Source organism: Triticum aestivum, chromosome 5D (assembly GCF_018294505.1).
Source record: "Triticum aestivum cultivar Chinese Spring chromosome 5D, IWGSC CS RefSeq v2.1, whole genome shotgun sequence".
NCBI classification, from domain to species: Eukaryota; Viridiplantae; Streptophyta; class Magnoliopsida; order Poales; family Poaceae; genus Triticum; species Triticum aestivum.
The window spans coordinates 212,884,648-212,890,647 of record NC_057808.1 but is presented as its reverse complement, the minus strand read 5'-3'; positions in this window follow the sequence as shown (position 1 = coordinate 212,890,647).

The following is a 6,000-nucleotide window of genomic DNA, read 5'->3' as shown; positions in this document are numbered from 1 at the left end:
GTTTGCTTGTTTAATGATTCTATTTGAGGATAGGAGTATTAAATATGCAGAGGCATTTAGTATGCAATGTTAAATTATAATTTTAGTGATTTTCTAGAGTAGAGAATAATAAGGTTTTGCATTGATTTATACTAACATATCTTACGAGTTCTTGTTGAGTTTTGTGTGGATGAAGTTTTTTAGAATTAGGGAAACCGTGGTATAAAAGGAATGAAGAAGACACAAGAGCTCAAGCTTGGGGATGCCCAAGGCATCCCAAGATAATATTTCAAGAAGTCTCAAGCATCTAAGCTTGGGGATGCCCCGGTAGGCATCCCACCTTTCTTCATCAACAATTATCGGTTAGCCTCCGTTGAGCCTAAGTTTTTGCTTCTTCACATGATGTGTGCTATTCTTGGAATGCTATTTTAGTTTGTTTTGCTTGCTGTTTAAATAAAATACTTAGATCTGAAAGTTTTTAAATGAGAGAGAGTCCTCAAATGGCTACCTATTTACTTAACTACTCACTTGATCTTCACTTATATCTTTTTGGAGTAGTTTGTCGAACACTCTCATGCTTCACTTATATTATTTTGCGAGTTTATAATATAATGAAAATTTGCACAAGCTATGAAATTGGTCCTAATATGATGAATATCCAAGAAGCATATAATAAAAAACTTTCATGTAGATCATTGAATATGATAAGTTTGATTCCTTGCAATAGTTTTGCGATATATGGAGACAATAATATGTGAGTCATGTTGGTGAGTAATTGTGCTTTAGTAGGAATATTGGTGTTAAGGTTTGTGATTCCCTATGCAAGCACGAAAGTCAATAGTTATGCAATGAAGTTATATCCTACTTGTGGTGCATTGTTCAGTGTTAGTTATGTTTAATGCTCGTTTTTTATCGTTTTCGTTTCTTGGTTGGTCCCTTCTCAATCTATTTGCTAGACTTCATTTGTACTAAGCGGGAATACTGCTTGTGCATCCAAAATCCTAAACCAAGTTGTGCCAAATAAGTCCACCATATCTACCTATATGCAATATTTCCATGCCGTTCCAAGTAAATTTGTATGTGCCAACTCTAATTTTCAAAATGAATTTCCTTTTTGTGTGCCCGTACCGCTCATGTGCTACTTTTAGTCGTTGCTTGTTTTCTACTTTATTTATCCGTGGTTGATCATACCGTACTTTGATGATGCTACGCTTATATATTCATTCATATGCTCCATGTAGGATCAGTCACTTGTTTGTTTGGTGAAGAGTGCTTACGTTGTTGCAATCATATCATTTTGAGCGCCCCACCAAGATGTATGTGAAATGGAAGAGTAACCCATGATCCTAATCGATTGTGCATTTGCATTCAAACACAAATTTTAACAATGCACAAATTTAGGGGGAGCTCTTGCTTATCACATACTTCTCAAACTGACAATGAATTTCATTCATTATATCATTTGTCGAAGCTTTGATTTATATGTTGTCATCAATTACCGAAAAGGGGGAGATTGAAAGTGCAACTAATCCCCAGGTGGTTTTGGTAATTGATAACAACATATACATCATTGATCTAATATTCATTGCAAATAGATTTCGAAAAAAGATCAACGATTGGTATGGGAAGGACTAATGGATGTGGACACCTCAAAATGTCAAAGACAAGAATTGGCTACTCCAAGATTCCACATTTTTTGTTTAGTGACCCATGATCACATTGAGTCCCTTAGGAAAGCCAATATTATTAAAAGGGGATGAGGTATTGTTGATGCGGTTGTTGCTCAAGTGCTTAGTGATATTGCTCCAAAAACCCTCAAACCGTTTTCTCAAAACACATCTGTCCAAAAACCTAATTCCCTATCTCAGTCCCACCAAAATCTCCCATCCGGACCCACTACCATTGCCACTACCAAACCCTAGCAATTCTGGTTGACCAAAACGGATCTCGGTCCAACCGAGATGGCATTGCCAAGTTTTGTGATGATATTGTTTCACTTAGTTATCAATGAGTTGAAACAATCGGAAATTCCGAGACTGAGTTCTTCCCTAGCCATTGCACTTCGATCCCACCGAGTTGCCCCACTTTGGTCCCACCGAAAAGCCCAACGTTCATATATTTTACACTAATCGGTCTCACCGAGTTTTACATTCGGTCTCGCCGATTTGGGTCAAAAGTGTGTAATGGTTGGAATTTGGGTGAAGGCTATTTATACCCCTCCACCCCCACCTACTCTCTATGAGAGCCATCAGAACGAAACACAACTTCCACCATTCATTTTTTTAGAGAGAACCATGCTACATGTGAGCTGCGTTGGGATTTCCTCAAAGAGGGGAGGATGATGCAGTACAGTAGAGATAAGTATTTCCCTCGGTTAAGAACCAAGGTTATCAATCTAGAAGGAGAACCATGCAAGACCTCGTGAACATCACCTACACACAAAAGAATAAATACTTGCATCCAACGCGATCAAGGGGGTTGTCAATCCCCTTGGCGGTTAGTTGCAGGGATCAAGTCTGATAATGGTAGATAGATAAACAAAAACACAAAATAAAAAGAATGGTAAATAAATTGCATCAAGGTATTTTTGGATTTAATATATGATAAAGATAGACCTGGGGGCCATAGTTTTCACTAGAGGCTTCTCTCGAACAAAAAGCATACGGTGGGTAAACAAATTACTGTTGGGCAATTGATAGAAAAGCGCATAGTTATGACGATATTCAAGGCAATGACCATGTATATAGGCATCATGTCCGAGACAGTAGACCGACTCCTGCCTGCATCTACTACTATTACTCCACACATCGACCGCTATCCAACATGCATCTAGAGTATTAATCTCATTAAGAATGGGGTAACGCCTTAAGCAAGATAACATGATGTAGACAAAGTCAAGCAATATGTATAAACCCCATCATTTTATCCTTAATGGCAACAATACAAATACATGTCTTGTCCCTTTCTGTCACTGGGATATAGATCATCGCAAGATTGAACCCATTACAAAGCACCTCTCCCATTGCAAGATAAATCAATCTAGTTGGCCAAACCAAACAGATAGATTGGAGAGAAATACAAAGCTATAACAATCATGCATAAAAGAGTTCAGAGAAGACTAAATAATATTCATGAATAATATGATCATAAACCCATAATTCATCGGATCCCAACAAACACACCGCAAAACAAGATTACATCGAATAGATCTCCAAGAACATCGAGGAGAACATTGTATTGAAGATCAAAGAGAGAGAAGAAGCCACATGGATACTAGATATGGACCCGTAGGTCTGTGGTAAACTACTCACACATCATCGGAAGCAAGGTTGATGTAGAAGCCCTCCTTTATCGATTCCCCCTCTGGCAGAGTACCAGAGAAGGCCTCCAGATGGGATCTCCGAAGAACAGAAACTTGCGGCGGCGGAAAAAGTATTTTGGTTGGCTCTCTGTTGGTTTCTCGATAGAGGTGGAATTAGGTTAGACGGAACCACAAGGGGCCCACAAGGTACTTGGGCGCACCTACCCCCCTGGGCGCGTCCAAGTGCCTTGCCGTCTCTTTACTTTTCATCTGGACTCCTCCCGAAGCTTCTAGGGTCTCTCTTGTCCAGAAAAAAATCGTCAAAAAATTTCGTGCCATTTGGACTTCGTTTGCTACTGATTCGTGGAAAACCAAAAACATGCAAAAAAAACTGGCACTTGGCACTAAGTTTTAATAGGTTAGTCCCAAAAAAGATATAAAATTGCATATAAAACATCCAAGATTGATATTGTAATAGCATGGTACAATAAAAAATTATAGATACATTAGAGACGTCTCAAACCACCTACTCATGTGTTGAGATCAAGAGATTCCATTCCTACCATTTGAACCTTGATTTCTAGCCTCTTCAAGTTGCTTTCCAGTACAAGCCTTCTCCTACCCAAGCGAAATCTGTGTGAGAGAGATTGAGTGTTGAGGAGACTATCATTTGAAGCACAAGAGCAAGGAGTTCATCACCAACACAACATCTATTACCTTTTGGAGAGTGGTGTCTCATAGATTGGTTAGGTGTCACTTGGGAGCCTCCAACAACATGTGGAGTTGAAGCAAGAAGTTTGTAAGGGCAAGGAGATCACCGACTTCCTGAAGATCTACCCGAGTGAGGCTAGTCCTTTGTGGACGTAAGCCATGGTGGGATAGACAAGGTTGCTTCTTCATGGACCCTTCGTGGGTGGAGCCCTCCGTGGACTAGCACAGCCGTTACCCTCCATGGGTTGAAATCACCATCAATGTGGACGTATGATAGCACCACCTATCGGAACCACATCAAAAATCATCGTTCGTTTCTTCATTGCGTTTGAAATCTCCAATCCCTCCTTTACGTTCATGTGCGAAGTCTTTAGTTTCTATTGCACAACTCTTAGACTTGCATGTGTAGGGCGTATTTGAATTGGTAGAATTGCTAAAACTTGCCCGCAACTAAAATTGGGAAAAGGATAAGTTTTTATTTGGTCAAGTAGTCTAATCACCCCCCTCTAGACATACTTTCGATCCTACAAGTGGTATTAGATCTTTGGTCTCCATTGCATTGGTTTCACAACCTAGGAGAGTATGGCGTCTAGTGAGGGAAACTACCACCGTAGAGGTCCATATTTTGATGGTACAAACTTTGCTAGTTGGAAGCATAAGATGAAAATGCATATTCTTGGTCATGACCCCACTGTTTGGGTTGTTGTTCGTGTTGGCTTGCAAGGTGAATTCTTTGAGGATGGTAAAGAACCGGATCGTGAAGCAACAGCGGAAGAATTAAAGATGTGGCAATACAACACACAAGCATGTGACATTCTGTTCAACGGTTTGTGCCCCAAGGAGTTCAACAAGATTAGCCGCCTCGAGAATGCAATGGAAATTTGGGTTACTTTGATTGATATGCACGAAGGTACCGAGTCCGTCAAGGAATCCATGTTGGATGTGCTTTAGAGTCAACTTGATAAGTTCAAGATGAAGGGTGGTGAACGAGTGGCCAAAATGTACTCTAGGCTTTTTCTCATCAGAAATGAGATTGCCGGCTTAGGAAGTGAATAGATGACCGACAAGTTCATCATCAAGAAGATCGTTAGATCCTCGGATGGAAAATATGATACCATGTGCACTTTGATCCAAATGATGCCCAATTACAAAGATCTCAAGCCCACGGAAGTCATTGGAAGAATTGTTGCTCATGAGATGTCAATAAAGGACAAGGAGGAGCTCCATAACAAGTCAAGTGGTGCATACAAAGCTTCAGGTGATGCTCCTACAACTACAAGTGACAAGCTAGTATCCAATGAGGAATTAAGCCTAATGGTGAAGAATTTCAACAGATTCTACAAGAATAGAAACAAAGAGATAAGCTCCAACTCAAGGCACTATGAGCAAAGATCATCAAAGTTGTGACCATAATTGCTACAATTGTGGAAGACCGAGACACTACTTCAATGAGTGTACGACACCTCACAAGAAAAGAGAAGACTCACCTAAAAGGAAGAGTAGAAGAGATGTATCACCTCATAGAGAGAGGAGGAGGAGAGATGATCGTTATGAACAAAGACCTTCTCGAAGAAACAAGGAATCTGAAGGGAAAAGCAAGTCAACCAAGAGATACTCTAGAAGAAGACATCAAGCTCATGTTGGTGAATGGGTTTCCGGCTCCGAGTCCGACAACAACTCTGAGAGAAGTTATCACTCCGACTCCGACTATAGTCAAGATGAAGTTGTTGCCGGACTTGCTCTAGTATCCTCAAACTCCCATGACATATTTGATTTACTAAATGAAGGAATTGGAAGATGCTTCATGGCTAAAGGCCCTTAAGGTATCACACCCCGAGTATCTTGAGTTCATTAGTGATGAGGATGATTTGCTAGGTGATGATTATTTGCTTGTTGATAAAACTAGTGATGTGAGCTATAATGAACTTGCTAGTAATCATGATAGTCAAGATGAAACGACTGATAATGCTAAGAAGGAGATTGAGCATCTACTAAAGAACTAAACACTC